The sequence below is a fragment of the Macrotis lagotis genome, chromosome 5, assembly GCF_037893015.1.
Source record: "Macrotis lagotis isolate mMagLag1 chromosome 5, bilby.v1.9.chrom.fasta, whole genome shotgun sequence".
Classification (NCBI taxonomy): Eukaryota; Metazoa; Chordata; class Mammalia; order Peramelemorphia; family Peramelidae; genus Macrotis; species Macrotis lagotis.
This window is the reverse complement of record NC_133662.1, coordinates 70,409,902-70,430,421: the sequence shown is the minus strand read 5'-3', so window position 1 is coordinate 70,430,421 and position 20,520 is coordinate 70,409,902. Positions and strand designations below refer to the sequence as shown.

The 20,520-nt window shown below is 34.8% G+C and overlaps 1 pseudogene; it reads left to right on the top strand.

Moving 5' to 3' along the window:
• The first annotated feature begins 780 nt into the window (after positions 1–780).
• On the top strand, positions 781–7,565 carry LOC141489310 (protein MEMO1-like; annotated as a pseudogene).
• The last annotated feature ends 12,955 nt before the right edge of the window (positions 7,566–20,520 follow it).

The window sequence follows — 20,520 nt, the reverse complement described above, 5'->3', positions numbered from 1 at the left end:
ACAAGGTGTGCAGGATAAAGGGAATAAATAGCAAAAAAGGATAAAAGGGGGGGGAGTTGTGGGATGGAGTATCAAAAAAGAACATTTCCATGGAAGAAGAGAGATACTCTGTAATAAAAGATAGAGTTTTAAAATGAGTATAACCTGAAAGAACTTGGGGCAAGAGGTATATTCCTTTCTATCCCCATTCCACTTCTGAGAAAGTGTTCTGCCTCCATGATGTGCAATGTCCTGCCTTGTCAGAAGGAAAATTGGAATACCTGGGACAGGTTTTCAGTAGGGTGAAAAAGTAAACACTCAGAGGCAAGATTTCATGGCAAATGGTAAAGAAAATAAATGATCATAGAGAGGTCAGGGACTTGAATTAAACACAAGGATATTTAAACAGAAACTTCTATGCATGAAGCATAACAGATATAAAGGAGATTTCTAGGCAATAACCTAGAAACTATGGAAGAGGGAACTCAAATTTCAGCCATTATAAGCTTTAATTCTATAAGGAACATAAAAAGACTAAAAAAAGGGAAAGATAAAGATGACCAGATATCAAAGAATAAAAGTTTAAAATAAATTAGAAAGGGAAGAGAACTAATGAAGAGATCAAGGTAAAGAAATAATCTTTGGTAAAAAGGTGAAGAAAATGAAAAAAACCAAGAGGTATGATTCTCAGTTAACTGCTTAGATAAAAATGAAAGGAAAATAGAAGAAAAAAGATAACCAAGTGAAAAGAAGAAAGAAAAAATCAATAAATTAAGTTAAATTCCTAAATTAAAGGGAAAGATGACCAGTGGGAAGAGGTTAAGGTATGAGGGTGAATCAAGTCCACAAAGGGAAGAGAGACCACGTAAGTAGATTTAAAAAATAATTGTAGTAACAAAACACTCTCAAAAGAGGAACAACAACAACAAAAAAAGAAATGCCAATTTAGAAAATTAGCAATTTTAGAAACATGAATGGAGAAAAATATAAACTTCACTCTCATAACTTTAAATGTGAAGGATTACTGACAAAATTGACAAAAAAATTAGACAAATGTTAATGGGATTATAGGAAAATAGGCACACAAATGCTATGACTAGGCCTAGTCATTCTGGAAATCAATTTCAAACTCCGACTAAAATGATTCTCATTTGTGCATACCCTTTGACAGGTATGATGGAATCAGTTTTCAGAGAAATCTGAAATGTGAGCAAAATAAGAAAAATTTATTCAATAATAACAACTTTGAAAGACTTAAGGAGTCTGATCAAAACAAAGTTCAACTGGAATTCTAAAGCACTCATAATGAAACATGCTATTTACTTCCTGGCAGAGAGGTAATAAATTCAGGAGAGAATGAAACACATTTATTTTTGATATGATCAATGGAGAAAATTATTTTTTGTTACAAAGACTTTGTTTTTGTTTTTTAATGATAGAGGGAAGTGGGAGGAAAATAATATAATTTTTGTTATTTGATTTTTTAAAAAATTTGATTAGATTAAACAACTAGTAAAATGGTGAATAATTGGATAATAAAACAAAGCCTACAATCTTTTATTTGTAAGAAATAAACCTAAAAGGCAAAGATATTCATGGACTTTATGTTAGAGGATCAAACAAAATTTACTGTCTCAGGTCAATTAAGGAAAGCCATAGTTGTAATCATTTTGTCAAAGAAAAAGAAACAATCCAAATGTAAAATCATACAAACAAGGAAGAAAATTATTTTGAAGAAACTATAGACCATAAACTAACATCAACATTAAACATATTTTTCTTCACATTGATATATTTGTATCCCTATCAATTGTCTCCAGAAAGGTTTTGATGACTGATGCTTTATAATATAATTTTAGATCAGGTAGGGCTAAGTCACCTTCTTTTGCACTTTTTTTTCATTAATACCTGGAAATTCTTTTTTTTTCTCCATATGAATTTGTATTTCTCCATATGAATTTCCTTACAACTTTTTTCTAACTCATTAAAGTAAGTTTTTGGAATTTTGATTGGTAGGGCACTAAACAGGTAGTTTAGTTTTGGTAGCATTGTCATTTTTATTATATTAGCTTGACCTATTCATGAGCAGTTGATGTTTGCCCAGTTATTTAAATCTGATTTAATTTGTGTGAGAAGTGTTTTATAATTGTTTTCAAAAAGTTTCTGAGTCTGCCTTGGCAAATAGACTCCCAGGTATTTTATATTATCTGAGGTTACTTTGAATGGGATTTCTCTTTCTAGCTCTTCCTGTTGTATCTTGCTAGACATATATAGAAAATTTGAGGATTTATGAGGGTTTATTTTTGTAACCTGAAACTTTGCCAGAATTGCTAATTGTTTCCAATAGTTTTTGGATGATTTCTTGGGATTCTCTAGGCAGACCATCATGTCATCTGCAATGAGTGAGAATTTTGTCTCTTCCTTCCCAATTGTAATTCCTTCTATTTCTTTTTCTTTTCTAATTGCTGAAGCTAACATTTCTAATACGATATTGAATAGTAGTGGTGATAATGGGAATCCTTGTTTCACCCTTGATCTTATTGAGAATGCTTCTATCCTCTCCCCATTGATGGTTTCAGATAGATACTGCTTATTATTCTAAGGAACAGTCCATTTATTCCTACACTCTCTAGTGTTTTTAGTAGAAATGGGTGCTGTATTTTGTCAAAAGCTTTTTCAGCATCTATTGATATGATCATATGATTTCTGATAGGTTTGTTGTTGATATAATTTGAGTATACTAACACTTTTCCTAATATTGAACCAACCCTGCATTCCTGGGATAAATCCTACTTGATCATAATGTATTATCCTAGTGATAACTTGTACTTGTTTTCCTAAGATTTTTTAAAAGATTTTTGCATCTATATTCATCAGGGAGATAGGTCTATAATTTTCTTTCTCTGTTTTAACTCTTCCTGGTTTAGGTATCAGCACCATATTGGTTTCATAGAAAGAGTTAGGCAGAGTTCTGTCTTCACCTATTTTTCCAAAGAGTTTATATAGAATTGGAACCAATTGTTCCTTAAATGTTTGATAGAATTCACTTGTGAATCCATCTGGCCCTGGAGATTTTTTTTCTTAGTGAGTTCAATAATGGATTGTTGAATTTCTTTTTCTGATATAGGGTTGTTTAGGTATTTAATTTCCTCTTCACTTAACCTGGGCAACTTATATTTTTGTAAATATTCCTCCATCTCACTCAGATTGTCAAATTTATTGGTATAGAGTTGGGCAAAATAATTCCTAATTATTACTTTAATGTCTTCCTCATTGGTGGTAAGTTCACCTTTTTCATTTATGATACTAGCAATTTGGTTTTCTTCTTTCTTTTTTTAAATCAAATTGACCAGAGGTTTATCAAGTTTATTTGTTTTTTTCATAAAACCCACTCTTGGTTTTATTTATTAGTTCAATAGTTTTCTTGCTTTTTATTTTATTAATTTCTCTTTAATTTTTAGAATTTCTAATTTGGTATTTAATTGGGGATTTTTAATTTGTTCTTTCTCTAATTTTTTAGTTGCATATGTAGATCATTGATTTCCTCTTTCTCTAATTTATTCCTATAAGCATTTAAAGATATAATATATCCCCCAACAGCTGCTTTGAGTGAATCCCATAGGTTTTGGTATGTTGTTTCATTATTGTCATTATCTAGGGTAAAATAATTCTTTCTGTAATTTGTTGTGTGATCCACTCATTCTTTAAAATGAGGTTATTCACTTTCCAATTAGTTCTGGGTCTGTATTTCCCTGGCCCAATATTACATATGATTTTTATTTCATTGTGATCTGAGAAAGATGTATTCACTATTTCTGCTTTTCTGCAGTTGGTCATTAGGTTTTTATGCCCTAGTACATGGTCAATTTTTGTGTAAGTTCCATGTACTACAGAGAAAAAGGCATATTTCTTTCTATCCCCATTCAGTTTCCTCCATAAGTCTATCATATCTAGTTTTTCTAACAATCTATTTACCTCCTTAACTTCTTTGTTTATTTTATGACTCAATTTATCTAGAACTGGGAGCAGGAGGTTGAGGTCTCCCACTAGTAGAGTTTTGCTGTCTGTGTCTTCCTGTAGTTCTTTCAGCTTCTCCCCTAAGAATTTGGATGCTATCCCATTGGGTGCACGTATATTCAGTAGAAATCACTTTATTGTCTATGGTATCTTTTAGGAGGATATAGTTTCCTTCCTTATCTCTTTTAATGAGATCTATTTTTGCAGCTGCTTTATCTGAGCTAAGAATTGCTACCCCTGATTTTTTCACTTCAGCTGAAGCAAAATATATTTTGCTCCAACCTTTTACCTTTATTCTATATGTATCTCCCTGCTTCAAATTGCAGTATATTGTAGGATTTTGGTTTTTAATCCACTCTGCTATTCATCCCATTCATATTCAAAGTTATAATTACTAACTCTTTATTGCCTTCCATGCTATCTTCCCTCTGTTTGTATTTTTCTCCTTCCCCCCATCTGCATTTCGTTTCTAAATACCACCTACTTCAGTGTGTTTGCCCTCCTATGTCCACCCCTGCCCTTTCTTTCCCCTTTCCCTTTTCCCTTTTTCCCCTTTTCCCTTCCCTTCCTTCTGTTAGTTCCCCCTTTTTCTCCCCTTCCCTTTCTCCATCCCCCTCCCCTTTTCTCCTTTTAATACTTAAAAAGTAAGATTATTTTAAGTTAACTGAGTATGTGTGTAAATTAACTTTAAGCCAAGTCTGATGAGAGGAAGATTCAGGTGTTTCTCATCTTCTCCCTTCTTCCCCTCTATTACCCTAGTTCTTTTGTACTTTAGGTTTTTGTAAGGCTAATGGGGTTAAGTGGCTTGCCCAAGGCCACACAGCTAGGTAATTATTAAGTGTCTGAGGCCAGATTTGAACTCAGGCACTCCTGACACCAGGGCCTTGCTCTATCCACTGCACCACCTAGCTGCCCCTGTACTTCTTAATGTAATGAGATTTACTCCTCCTCCTGTCGCCTTCCTGTCCCCCCTTTTTAAGGAGGAGGTATTTTTAAATCATTCTGAGTCATAGAAAATTCTGAGTATCCATTACTTCTAGCTAAGTATATTCTATCTAATAGAGTTATAATTCTTGAGAGTTATTAGAATCTTTCTCCCAAGTAGAGTTATAACTAGTTTCATCCCATTGGATAGCAGTCTCATGGATAAGTCATGAGTGTCCATCACTTCTGGTTAGGTATATATTCTCTCAGAGTTACAATTCTCTCTTCTCTCTCTCTCTCTCTCTCTCTCTCTCTCTCTCTCTCTCACGAGGCAATGGGGTTAAGTGGCTTGCCCAAGGTCACACAGCTAGGTAATAATAATTAAGTGTCTGAGGCTGGATTTGAATTCAGGTACTCCTGACTCCAGGACCATTGCTCTATTCACTGAGCCGCTTAGCTGCTCCTAGAATTACAGTTCTTAAGAGTTATGAGAATCTTTTTCCCATTCTGGGATATAGCCATTTTCATCTTATTGGATAACAGTTTTTTCTTTACCCCCCCTTTTTAACCTCTTCATGTGTCTCTTGAACCTCCTGTTTGATGTCCAAATTTTCAATTTAGCTTCTTTTCATAAGGAATTTTTGGAATTCTTCCATTTCATTAAAATGTCCATCTTTTCCCCTGACAAAGAAGGCTCAGCTTTGCAGCCCTTTTATCCCTTAATGTTGGTGCAGTCAGGTCCTACATAATCCTTACTGTGGCTCCTTAGCATTTAAATTGTTTCTTTCCAGCTGCTTGCAGAATTTTCTCTTTTATCTGATAGTTCTGGAATTTGGCCCAACATTCCTTGGTGTTTTCATTTTAGGATCTCTTTCCAGAGGGGATTGATGTCAGAATGCCCACTTTAACATAAAGTTCAAAAGCAATAAATAGCTGGAAAATGAGCAAACAGCAAAAATAGAACCTAATCATAAAAATCTATTTTGGTGACAGAAAAGATCAAAACACAAACTCAGAAGAAGACAATGATGTCAAAACATCTACAAACAAAGCCTCAAAGAAAAATGTGAATCCTAACAAAGGGGAAAATTGATATTTAAAAAAATAGAGAATTTTCAAGCATTTCTGATGAAAAGACTAGAACATGACAGAAAATATGACTTTCAAATAAAAGATTCAAGGGAAGCACAAAAAGTAAAAAAAAAGTAAAAAATAAAAAAAGTAAAAGAGAAATCATGAGACTCAGTAAGGTTAACTGTTTAAGTTCCTAAATGGTAAGATGATAAATGTAACTCCTAAGGATTTTATCATTATTAGGGTATTTAGAAAGCTTAAACTGACAGAAGGCTTGCAATATTATTGGGATCATTTTGAAAAGCTAGGCAGAGAGGCCATGCCAGGGTAGGAGCTGAGTGAGGGGTATGGGGTGCTTGAGAGGTGGGGTGGCAGAGTGATATGGGTTGACTAGGAGAGAGTCCCAAGAGAAGTGGTGACAGGGTGTTTCAGGACTCTCTCCCACTCTGGGAGTCCACTGTGGGCTACCTTGAGAGCACTCTGAGTCCATGGTGATCTGGGATGGGTTGCTAAAGCCATTACTTCCTCTTCTTTCTCCTTCTCTTCCTGGGTTGGACAGATCCCCTTCAAGCAGCTACCTCCTTCTGGGCTGGGCTTGCTCTTGACCCCTCCCCTACAGCCACCACTGCTTCCTCTTCATTCATTCTCTTGCACCATAGGTGGCACAGGTCCCAAGATATCCAACCAAGTGGCTTGCTGGGAAGCCAGCCACTTGGGGAGCTGGTCCTCAAGTGAATACACAATTAGAAGGCTAGCTTTCAATAGTATAATCCACGAAATTACCTGCTAGAGTCATTATTGCACCCCTCCACACACACAGGATATGTTGCTCATGCTTACAAACAAGTGGATCCATCTGTTTTCTGGAAAATATTCATATTTGCGGTTTCCCATCATGTGCTCCTATCTTGATGTGTACTTTCCAGTATGGATATATACAGGTATATATTATATATATATATATGAAAATCTATCTATCTAGAATACCTCAGTATGACCTTCCTATTTATCAAAAGATTTATGGAAGAGCTAAGGAATACAGGAATGTTTGAGCACATGGCTCTCCAGATAGATGAAGATGAACACAGTATTAAAATAAATGTCCCTTATATTGCTAAAGCCATAAAGATGAGTTTACCACTATTTCTATATTGGTTGAAGCTCTGAGTGAGTCAAAACTACAGGAATTTGGAAAATTCTTAAGTATTATCTAACATCCTAGTAATCTTTGTGGTTTCTTCTGATTTCCACCATTGGGGGGGGGTGTCAAAATTTCTATTTCAGTTACTATGATGAATTCCAGAGGGAGTATTATAGGACAACTAGATCTGTTTTCTTTACTTGAAGAAATTTCAATTACTTAAAGAAATACTATAACACAATATGTGGAAGACATTCCTTTGGGGCATTACTAAATGCTACCTTAGAACTCAGAAAAATGGAATGAATATGGAATGAATAAGAGTTTTTCAATTTAAAATTATGCCTAATCAAGTCAGTATAGAGACTGGCAACACAGTTCAGTGAGTTATTCAGCTGGAACACCTGAAGCTCTGAATATTCAGGGATAACACCTGCACATACACATTCTCTAAATGGAATCCTAGTTAAGCCCTTGCAAAGATACAGTTTCTGCTTTGGGGGGATACTGGACCCTCAAAGTCAATAGAATTTTCTTTTATTTTTTTCTATTTGGTTAGTCCTTCCTTAATTTCAACTCATTGTAAAATGTTTTCTTGTTTAGAACAATGGAAGTAAGGGAAAATGAAATCAAAATATTTTATGATTTTAAAAAGTGATGATGGATGTAAAGTCATGGTGACAGATGGTTCTTCAAATACAACCTGTAAAGAATTTACCATATGCTAAATTTGTACTCTTTACCAATCTATGCACATATATTTAAATTTTCAAAAGTTTTGCAAATTGTTAATAAATAAAAAGGGTGAAAGTCTTGCCTTTATAAATTATCCATATTGGAATGTAATAAATCTACAGTTTAGTCAATTACTACTCATGTTATACAATAGATACCTTCTCTTTTACTTGTGAAAAAGGATTACCCAACTCAAAAGAATTTAAAAAAATGAAAGAGTGAGAAAGAGGGATACACTACTAAAAGGAGGAATAGAAAGGAAGAATGGGTAAAATTTTTTATCACAACAAAAGAAATGTGCAAGGAAACGTTTTTATGATAGAAAATAAATTATATCTATATATCTATAGATACCTACATACATGCTCAGTTGGATATAGAAATCTATCTTATTTATTAGGGAAAAGGAGAAGGGAAACACAAAAAGGTAGCAGAATGGATTAGTCAGAATCCAACAATATGCTATTATTATAAGGACATACTTGAAACAGAAATACGTAAAATAAGGGACTGAAGAAGTTGAAGTAAAAAAAGCGGAGGTAGTAGTCATGATCTCAGAAAAATCAAAAGCAAAAATATATCAAAGTAAAGGAGAAATTAAAAAAAATTTGAATAAAAGGTACAGTTGGCAGTGATGTAATATAAACTAATTATAAAAAATTTCTCAGATAAAAATCTTGTTTCTTAAATATGTAGGGAACTGAATAAAATATATAAAAATAAGAGGCATTCCCTAATTGATAAATGGCCAAAGGATATGAAAAGAAATCAAAGCTGTCTATAATCATATGAAAAAATTATTGAATTCTATTGTTTAAAGAATTTCAAATTAAAACAACTCTGAGGTACTACCTCACACCTATCACAAATGACAAACGTTGAGTAGATGTGGGAAACTAGGTACACTATTGAATTATTGATAGAGTAGTGATCATCTGTAGAAAATTTGGAACTATGCTCAAAGGGCTATAAAATGATGTTTATCCTTTGATCCAAGCAATAACATTGCTAGATCTATATTTCACAGAGATAAAAGAAAACAGACAAGGACTTTTATGAACATAAATGTTTATATCAAGTCTTTTTGTAATGGAAAGACTTAGAAATTGAGGGAATGCCCATCAGCTGAACAAGTTGTGGTATATGATTATGATGGAATATTATTGTGCTAAAAGAAATAATGAGCAGGATAGTTTCAGAAAAACATGGGAATATTTATATGAATTGATGCAAAATGAAATGAGCAGAACCAGGAGAACATCATACACAGTATCAACAATATAGTATAATCAACTGTGAAAGATTTAGCTATTCTGATAAAAAAAGAGATACTCTTTTGTAAAAGTGAGAACAATAGGTGTTGAACATTATATTTATTTTCTCTTTTTAAAAATAATTTTATTTTCAGTTCCAAATTCTCCACCTCCCTTTAATCCCTCCCCTACACATTGAGAAGGGCAAGAAATATGATACTCATGCATATGAAGTCATGTAAAACATATTTCTGCATCAACAATTTTTTTTAGGTTTTTGCAAGGCAAATGGGGTTAAGTGGCTTGCCCAAGGCCACACAGCTAGGTAATTATTAAGTGTCTGAGACCAGATTTGAACTAAGATACTCCTGACTCCAGGGCCAGTGCTCTATCCACTGTACTACTTAGCCACACCCCCCCCCATTTTTTTAAAAAGGAAAAACTCTGTTTGAATATAAAGTTTTTTTGGATTGTCTTTTTAAAATTGTTGCTACTGTATAGATACTTCTGATTCTGCTCACTTCATTTTCTTCAGTTCATATTAGTCTTCTCAAGTTTTTCTGAAACTATGCTTATAATTTTAAATGATTTCCATACCTTGTTTGGTTTTGCTGTTTTTCTCTTCCCTCATTTTTTCCCTTAAATTAAAAAAATTATTTTTGTTACATTTTAATTTATGAAATGACTCCTTCCCTCCCTACTCCACACTAGATTACCATTACACACAGGGCCAGCTAGGTGATGCATTGGATAGAGCACAGGTTTTGGATTCAGGAGGAGGGCAATTCGAATCTGACCTCAGAGACTTGATTCTTACTAGCTGTGTGACCTTGAGCAAATAACTTAACGTTGATTGCCCAGTATTCAGGGCCATTTCCTAATTCACATCTGACCATTGGATCCAGGTGACTCTGGAGGAGAAAGAGTGTCTGACAACTTAGGACAGTACCTCCTCACTCAAATCGAATTCATGTGCTTATCATGGCATCATCTCCCTGATGTCAGGGTCTTTTTTAGGAAATGAAGGACAAACATTATTATTATTACCAATGCACTCTCTCACACACATGCATACATATATCTATATCTATAAATAAATATGTAAAGTCATATTATGCATAATTATTTCAGTTCTTTCTCTGGAGGTGAATAGCATCTTCCTTCATAGTTCCTTTGCAGCTTATTTGAGTATTTATAATATTCAGAATAACATTTTGTTCAGACTTATTCTTCAAATAATATTGCTGTTGCTGCACACCACATTCTCTTGGTTCTGCTTATTTCACTTTTCATTATTTCATGTGAGTCTTTTTGTTTTTATAAAATTAACTTGCTTATTATTTCTTTTTTATTTTAATTTTTTCCCAATTATATTTAAAGATAGTTTTCAACATTCATTTTTATAAGATTTTGAGCTCCACATTTTTCTGCCTCCCAAACTTTCCTCCCCTCTCCTAATGACATTAAGTATTCTGATCTAGTAATGTAAATCATATTTCCATATCAATCATATTGTGAAAGAAGAATTAGAATAAGAGACAAGAAAAAACCATGAGAAAGAAAAAAAACATAAAACAAATATTTAGAAGTGAAAATAGTGTGCTTTGGTCTTTTTTTCAGAATCCATAGCTTTTTCTCTGTATATGAATAACATTTTCTATCACACGAATTTTGGAATTATCTTTAATCAATGAACTGCTGAGAAGAGCTGTTTATTATAGTTGATCATCAAACAATGTTGCTGTTAATATGTACAAAGTTTGGATTCAGTATCACTTCATACAAATCTTTTCTGTTTTTTTCTGAAATCCACCTGCTTATGATTTCTTACAGAGCAATAGTATTCCACTCCCCAATTGCTGGACATCTCCTCAATTTCCAATTCTTTGCCATTGTGAAAAGAACTGTTATAAACATTTTGTATGGGGTAGATATTTTCCTCTTTTTTATGATCTCTTTGGGATAAAATCTTAATGGTAGTATTTCTGGATCAATGGGTATGCAAAGTTTTATAGCCCTTTGAGCATAGTTCCAAATTGCTCTCCAGGATGGTTGGACTAGCTCACAAATCCACTATCATTGCATTAATGTCCCTGTTTTCCCACATCTCCTCTGACTTTTATAATTTTTCTTTGTTGTCATATTAGCCAATCTGATGTATGAGGTGGTATCAGGGTTGTTTTAATTTTCATTTCTCTAATCAATAATAATCTAACTGCTCATCATTTCTTGTAGCACAATCACCACAACTTATTTAACTATTCTCCAGTTGATGGGCATCCTGACAGTTTCCATTTCTTAATCTGGACAAAGAAACCTTCTATAAATATTTTAGAATATATAGGTTCTTTTCCTTTTTCTTTGGTCACCTTGGGAAGAAGACTTAAAAGTGGTATTGTTAAATTAAAGGTTATATATAGCTTTGTGAGTCTTTGAGAATAATTCCGGATTACTTTCCAAAATAATTACCAATAGTGCACTAGCGTCCCAATTTTTCTACATTCCTCCAACATTTGTCATTTTCCCCTTCTGTCATTTTAGTCAGCCTGATTGGTATGAGAAGATATTCCAAAAATTATTTTAATTCTCAGTTCTCTGTTAAGTAATATTTTTAGAGGATTCTCTGTGACTTTAGATAGCTTTGAAAAAACCTCCTGTTCATATCCTTTGACAATTGGTTGTTATTGTTTAACCTTCATTCTTGAAGCACACCATAAACTCACCAGTTTCATTTTCTGCTCCAAAGTCATCTGGATCCATTGGCAAGATATTGATCAGAATGGTTGGAGATGGTTTAGGTGCTGAAAGTCCTTTAATTCAATTAATATCTTTTTTCCTTCCAGTATTAAATACTCAACTTTTCTGGGTAACTTATTCTTGTTTACAAATTCAGTTCCTTTGCTTTTAGGAATATCACATTCTATTCCCTTCAGATTTGATGTAAAAAAACTGTTAAATCCTGTGCTGTCCTGACTATCACTCCATAATATTTAAATTGTTTCTTTCTAGTAGCTTATGGTATTTTCTCCTTGACCTGGGAGCTTCAAAACTTACCTATAATGTTCCTGTGAGTTTTCATCTTGGGATCTCTTTCAGGTTGTGATTAGGTGGGTTTTGAAAAAACCCTTCTGTTCTACCCTCTAATTTAAAGTTTCAAAATATTTTTTAAATGTATTTGTTGAAGTGTAGTGTCTATACAAAAACTCTTTTTGATCATACTTTCAAGTACTCCAGTAATTCTCACATTGTCTCTTCTGGATCTGTTTTCCAGGTCAGTTGTTCCCCTAATGAGATATTTCATATTCTCTTCTCTTTTTCTTTCTTTTGATTTTGTTTTATTGTTTCTTAGTATCTCATGTTGTCATTAGCTTCCTCTTGCCCAATTCTAATTTTTTTAATTTAATATTTATTTATTTATTCTCATTTTTTACAAATGTTTTTTATACATTAATAAAATATTCTCATTTAAGAGTAAACAAAACACCCCTCACCCCAAAAATATAGATTCGCTTGAGCAATAAAGTAAAGGGGAGAGAAAAAAAATTAAAATTTAAATTAATAAAAAATAATAGTAATAATTGTAGGTATAGCCAGGTGGCACAGTGGGCAGAGCAGCAGCCCTGGAGCCAGGAGCACCTGAGTCCATATCTGGCCCCATACACCCAACAATCACCCAGCTGTATGACATGCAAGCCACCCCAACCCCACTGCCCTGCAAAAACTAAAAAAAGAAAAAAAGACCCAAAATAATATAGAATAGTAATAATAGTAGGGGCAGCTGGGTGGTGGACAGAGCACCAGCCCTTGAGCCAGGAATACCCGGGTCCAAATCCAGCTTCAGACACCCAACGATCACCCTGCTATGCGGCCCCAGGCAGGCCACCCAGCCCCATTTGCCCTGCACCACCCCCCAAATAATAATAATGATAATAATAATAATAATAATAATAATAATAATAATAATGATAAAAATGTGCTTCAGTCTGTGTTCCAACACTACCAACTCTGTCATGGATGGATCACATTCTTTATGATAAATCCATTACAAAAGTTACTTCCATATTTTTCCACTGTTGCCATTGCTCATCACAACTCTCTCCTCTCGTATTTCTCCAATACCATGTACTATATTTTCTCTCTCCTTTCACTCTGACTCTGCTGTAGGGTAGCTGAGTGGCATAGCAGACAGATCTCTGGCCCTCGGGCCAAGAGGCCGTGAGCCCCCATACCACCCCTTAGGCCCAGCATCTACCTGGCCCTATGGTCCTGGACAGGCCATCCAATCACAGCCCCTTGCAAGAAGTAAAAAAGAAAATGTATTATATCTGACCACTCTCTCCCCATGGTCCATCCTCTCCTCCTTCATTCACATCCCCACCCCTTTCCCCATTCCCCCCCTCCTTCTTACTGCAGATGCCTATACCCCATTGAGTATATATGCTGTTTCCTCTCCTAGCAACCTCTGATGAGAGTGAAAGTTCCCTCATTCCCCCTTGCCTCCCCGCTTCCATATCATTGCAATAGCTCAATGTAATAAAGAAAAATCTTAGTATATAAAATATCTTGGCCTATTCCCCCTCTCCTTTTGCTTTCTCCCATTATATTTCCCTTTTTTCTATTGACTCGATTTTTACACCATATTTTATCTTCGAATTCAGCTTTCTCCTATGCTTCATCTTTTAAAATCTCCTTCTACTTGCTCTGTTAATTGAGAAGGTTCATATGAATATTATCAGTATCATTTTTCTATACAGGAATACATGCAGTTCATCATCATTAAGTCCCTCATATTTTCCCCTTCTCCTCCAATCTCTACGCTTCACCCGAGTCCTTTTGGGATCAAACCTTCTGTTCAGCTCTGGTCATTCCAACAGGAACATTTGAAATTCCCCTGATTCATTGAAAGTCCATCTTTTTCCCTGGAAAAGGACATTCAGTTTTGCTGGGTAGTTGATTCTTGGTTGCATTCTAAGCTCTTTTGCCTTCCAGTATATTCTATTCCAAGCCCTATGAGCTTTTAATATAGTTGCTGCTAAGTCCTGTGAGATCCTGATTGCAGCTCCACAGTATTTTAATTGTGTCCTTCTGACTTCCTGTAATATTTTCTCTTTGACTTGGGAATTCTGGAACTTGGCTATAATATTCCTGGGGGTTGGTTTTTTGGGATCTCTTTCTCAGGGGGATCAGTGGATTCTCTCCATTTCTATTTTGCCCTCTGCTTCTAGGATATCAGGGCAATTTTCCTGTAGTAATTCTTTGAAAATGATGTCAAGGCTCTTTTCCTGATCATGACTTTCAGGTATTCCAATAATTTTAAATTATCTTTCTTAAATCTGTTTTCCATATCAGTTGTTTTTTTCAATGAGATGTTTCATTCTTTTGGGTTTGAAGTATTGAGTCTTGATTTCTCATAAATTCATCAATCTCCCTGAGTTCTATTCTTTGTCTGAAGGATTTGTTTTCCTCAGAGAGTTTTCTTATCTTTTTTCCATTTGTCCAATTCTGCTTTTTAAAGCATTCTTCTCCTCAATAACCTTTTGAACTGTTTTATCCATTTGATCTCAGCTGGGTTTTAGCATGCTATTTTCTTCAGCATCTTTTTGGATTTCCTTGACTAAGCTGCTGACTTCATTTTCACGTTTTTCCTGCATCTCTCTCATTTCTTTTCCCAGTTTTTCTTCTAACTCCCTCATTTGCTTTTCAAAGTCTTTTTTGAGCTCTGTCATAGCCTGAGCCCAATTTCTGTTTTTCTTGGAGTCTTTAGATGCAGGAGCTTGTGCTTCCTCATCTTCAGACTGTTTTGATCCTTTTTGGGCTCACAGGCAAAATATTTCCTCAATGGTGTTCCTCTTTTTTCTCTGCTTGATAATTTGCCCAACCTAAGCCTATTTTGGGGGTGCTTCCTGAGCTTTTGGGACACTCCCACAAGGGTCTCAGTGTGTAAGGTTCTGTCCTCCCTCCTGGTCTGTGAATGACCATATGCACCCCCCTCTGCTATGGGGCTGAGGTGGGGGGTGTCCCTGCTGTTCTTTGGAGGGGTCTAGACTGTGATCAGGATCTGAATGTGGTCAGAACCCCAGTGTCCTGTTCCAGGGGCAGAGGACAGAGCTCTGCAGTCTCTCTTCACTCCCCTCCCTAGCTTCAATGGGTTCATGCCCTGGGGGCTCCTGCTTACCGGCTCTGCTTGCTTCTGTTTCCTGGATCTGGACTGCCTTGGCCATGCTGCTAGCTGTGTGCCCTGAGGGCTGGGCTTCATGTGCTTGCTCTGGCAGAGGTACCTCCGCTGTTCCCCCAAGTTGTGCCTGGTGCTCCCCCGGGGCCTAGGTCAGGAAACTCTCCCGCTGCTGTGAGCCACAGCTCCCAGAGCCCTGGGGCTGCCTTCAGGCAGCTGAAGTTCTTTGTTCTGCCGGGCCACCCCTCTGGTGGGCCACCCCTCCAACCCCGGGGAGCAGAGCCTTTCTGTTCTTTTCCAGGTTACCTTGAGTAGGAGAACTGCCTCACTGGGTCCCTCTGTAGGTTCTGTCTCTCGAAAATTTAGTTAGAGTCCTTAGTTTATAAATTTTATGAGAGAGTGCCTAAGAGACCTCTCTTGTCACCATCTTGGCTCCGCCTCCCCAATTCTAATTTTTAAAGAGTTTTTTCTTCTGTAAGTTTTTGTATCTTTTTCCAATTAGTTGACTTCCTTTTCATTGTTTTATAGTTTTCCTTGCATTACTCTTATTATTTTTCTCCTTAGTTTTCCCTCAACTTCTCTTAATTAATTACTAGTATTTTTAGGTTTTTCAGAGAACTGTTTTTGAGTCTTTAACCATTTTACATTTTTCTTTGAAGTAAAAGTAGCTATTTTAACTTCACTGTCTTCTTCCGAGTTTGAACCCAGATCTTCCCTATCACCAGTGGTTGGGTTCTTTCTTCTTTACTTACTCATTTTTTTTAGTGTCTTATTTCTTGGATGTTGACTTTATTTTAGATTTGGGCTCCAGTCCCAAGTAGTGAGAGATAATGTCTCAAACTTTAGTTTTTCAAGTTGTTATTTTTTTTGATATCTGGGAACCTTACCTCAAGTACTCCCCTCTCCCCTGAGAAATGATGAGAACTTTCAGCAACACTGTAACTATAAATGCTCTTACTGCAATCCTTCTGGTTGCAAGATTCAATTTACCCCTCTGTCCTGGAACCAAAATTAGGGAATCTGTTCTCTTGTGACTGTAGTTAACAAGGCAATTTCCTTCTTTTTTTCCCACTATCTTCTCAGAATTCTCCAAGTTGTTGTGTTACATATAGAATGCCTCTCTGAGAGAAAGGGGACTATACAGAAAGGCAAATTTAGACAATATAAAAACTAAAGATAAAGTTTGATTTTATTTTTAAAAGTTAGCTTTCATAATTGAAATTTTCAGTCCTTGAAGATATATTTTTATATTGGTTATTTGACACATAGGTATTTTTATTTGATTTTAAAAATTAGCATTACTTTCTGAGAAGAATGTAAGGGAATAGAGATAAATCATGGTCCAATAAAATTTAGAATTTGTTTTCTCCATCCAAAATTGTGGGAATTTTATTAGTGGTATAGTCTCATAACATATTTTTCCTGTTTTATGCCTCTTCTACTATTCTATGAGGCCTTGCTTGCAGGTATTTTCATGTCATTTTTTCTGGGTTTGTGTCTTGACTTTCTTTGTCAACATACTATTTCTTTAATATTAGATAAACAAAGGAAATATTATAATGAAGTGAGCCATATAGTAAATATAATTTTTCATTCCAGGAAATACTATAACTGAGATTAGAATTTTATAAATAGATCACCTTAGAAATAAAAATCTGGACCTTATTTTACAGATGAAGAAACAGAAAAATCAAGGAACTTATTTAAATTCACCTAGTTAAGCACTAGAACCAAGGACTTCTGACTTCCAGTCTGAATATCTATTCATTCCCTATAGCCTTCAAATGATTACAGATTTTTTTTATCCTCAAAAAAATTTATCCAAAGTAAACAAAAAAGCCCTTCATTTTAATGTCCAATCCTATCAGGTTATCATCCTATATATTTCCTCCCTTCCTCATCCAAACCCCTGGGGGTGGAAAAATCCTTCTCTGCTCATTATCTCCATTTTCTAGACTTCTGCTCATTTGTCATTCTCTTCCAATGTGGCTATGGATCTCAGCACTCAACTGAAACTGCTCTCAACTAAGGGTTAACAATAATCTCTAAAGTGATTAAGTGAATCATAAATGTTCAGCATCCTTAATTCTTTAGTCTCCTTTACCTCTTCCCTTCATAGTCAATTATTTATTAAACCTCTTCCCATTCTTGTGTAGTCATTTTTTAAGACATGTCCAACTCTTTGTGCTCTCATTTGGGGTTTTCTTGACAAAGATACTGCAGGGATTTGTCATTTTCTTCTCCAGTTGATTTTACAGATGAGAAAGCTGAGGCAGACAGGATTTAAGTGACTCATTGCTTGGGCTCACATAGCTAGTAAGTGTCTGAGGTTAGATTTGAACTCAGGATGATGACTTTTCCTCCTCTATTCACTGTGCCACCCATTTCCAGTCTACTTCCATAGTATTTTAACATTTAACCCCTTCTTTACACTCTACCTGGCCACCATCAAGAGCCCCCAACACTTCTCACCTGGATAACAACTGCCATTTAATTTGATTTGTGGCAACCCATCTCTACCCTGGCATACCACATCCTCTTCTTGGCTTTTAAATTTCTTCACAATCTCACTCTACTCTATATTTCTAGGCTTAGTTCACAATACTAGACTTTATGAATTCTACATTTCAACCAAAGTGACTTATTCCCTCAAATTGACACTCTGTCCCCTTCCATAGGACCTTGTTTAGAATGTCATATGTTTTCATATCTGCTTCTTCTCTTTTTAAGACTCAATTCAGTTGTCACCACCTACAGGAAACCTCTTCTGATCCCCCTAATTGTTAGGCTCTCTCCCTTCTCAAATTTTATGGTTGTATACAGTTTTAATCTCCTCGAAAGATTTTTAGTTCCTTGAAAGCAGGGACTTTTTCCCTTTGTTCTTATATACCTGGTGTATAACAACATATGTTGTACTTAGTAATGTTTGAATTACGTTGAATTTTTCCAATCACTATAATTTAAAACTTTTCAATTATGGGATCATAATTATGGATCATATATTATGGACTTTCAAAGATAAGTTGAATCAATAAAAAGTGTTTTTCTTAATTTTCTATTATAATAAAACTTGAAAAAATGAAAATATCTAAAAGCAGTAATCTTGGGATTCTTTAAGATATTGATAGTGTTTATTATGCTAATTTTAAGATTTTAACCTAATGATATTTTCTATAATTTTTATTAGATACATTTTCATTTTACAAGTGACATTTAAGAAATCCATTCAAATGAAAGAGAGGACCATCTTGAGCTATAGTGAAAAAACCTTGCTCGAAATCAGAGAACCTAGGGTCACATCTCAGCTTTGCAACTTTTTCCCTATGTTGATAAAGCCATTGCACCACTCTATACCTCAGTTTCCTCATCTATAAAATGAGAGAGTTGATACAGACTACCTCTAATGTCCATTCTAGGTCTAACTATATGGGGCTTTTTAAACTGCTTTGGTAATATTTTCTATTATAAATTTATTCTACTGGCAGTGAATAATGCATATTCAAACAGTTAAGTAATTTTATTGTTATTGGAATATCAACATTATTATTTAAGATGGCATGGCATAGGGGTGGCTAGGTGGCACAGTGGATAGAGCACCAGCCGTGAAGTCAGGAGTACCTGAGTTCAAATCCAGCCTCCAACACTTAATAATTGCCTAGCTGTGTGGCCCCATTTGCCTTACAAAAACCTAAAAAAAAAAAAAAAGAATGGCATGGCATGGCATGGATAGAGAACCAGAATCAGGAAGACCTGGATTTAAGTCTTGTTTCTGACAAATACTAGTTGTAAGACTGGACAGATCATCAAATTTCTTAGTGTCAAAACAATATCTTCAAGACTTTACATTGTTACAATACCCATTTCCATTAAAAAAAAAACCACTGGAGTGTATAGAATAAATAGAGTTTTCCTTAAAACAATAAGCATATCTATCTAAAATCATCAATAAGCATTATATTAATAAGATCAGGGGTGAAACTAGGATGCCCATTATCAACACTACTATTAAATATAGTGTTAGAAATGTTAGCTTTAGCAATAAGAGAAGAAAAAGAAATAGAAGGAATTAGAATTGGCAGTGAAGAAGCAAAGCTTTCACTCTTTGCAGACAATATGATGGTAAACTTAGAGAATCCTAGAAAATCAAGTAAAAAAAACTACCTGAAATAATTAAGAACTTTAGCAAAGTAATAGGATATAAAACAAACCCACAAATCATCAGCATTTCTCTATACATGAATAATAAAGCCCAATGGCAAGAGATAGAAAGAGAAATTCCATTTAAAGAATTGTAGACAACATCAAATTCTTGGAAAACTACTTCCCAAGACAAACATAGAAACTAAATGAACACAATTACAAAATACTTTTCACATAAATAAAGTCAGATCTAAACAATTAGAAAATGTCAATTACTCATGGTTAGACTTAACTAATATAAAAAAATAGCAATTCTACTCAAATTAAAATACCGATCAAACTACCGAAAAGCTATTTTCCAGAATTAGAAAACATAGCAACAAAAATTCATCTGAAGCAATCAAAAGTCAAGAATATCAAGGGAATTAATGAAAAAATGCAAAGGAAAGTGGCCTAGCAATATCAGATCTAAAACTATAGTATAAAGTGGCAGTCATCAAAACTGCCTGGTACTGGTTAAGAAATAAGCAATGGACCAAGGGATTAGAGTAGGTACAAAAGAAACAACTAGAGTAATCTACTGAGTAACAAACGTAAAGACATTAGCTTATGGAATACTTCCACATCAGGAGTCCCCTATAGTCATGAGATCCTAAGGCTATTATTAAAAAAATTAAGATATTTATTTGTTGCCTTGTGGTCAGTAATATAAATGTAACATCATTGGCAAGGATCAAAGTAATGGAATAACATTTACTAATGGACCTCATCTACTTCATATGTCCCTTTAGGGTGAGACACTCAGGGCTACCATATTTATTGTTGTGATCTTTGCAAAGAATTCAGTAGCTAAGGGGTTTAGTTAGCAGAGAGATATGTGATACAGTGGATATAGTCCTGAGACTGGAACCAGGAAGACCTGAGTTCAAATTTCACCTTATAAACAATCACTGTGTGACTCTGGCTATAATTATTGGGAGAAACTAGGAAGAGGAATAGTTTTTAGTTGAAATCAGGTTTTTTCCCAATATATTGAATTTGATTTGTTAGTCAAATAATCAAATATAGATACTTGGTATGCTAAT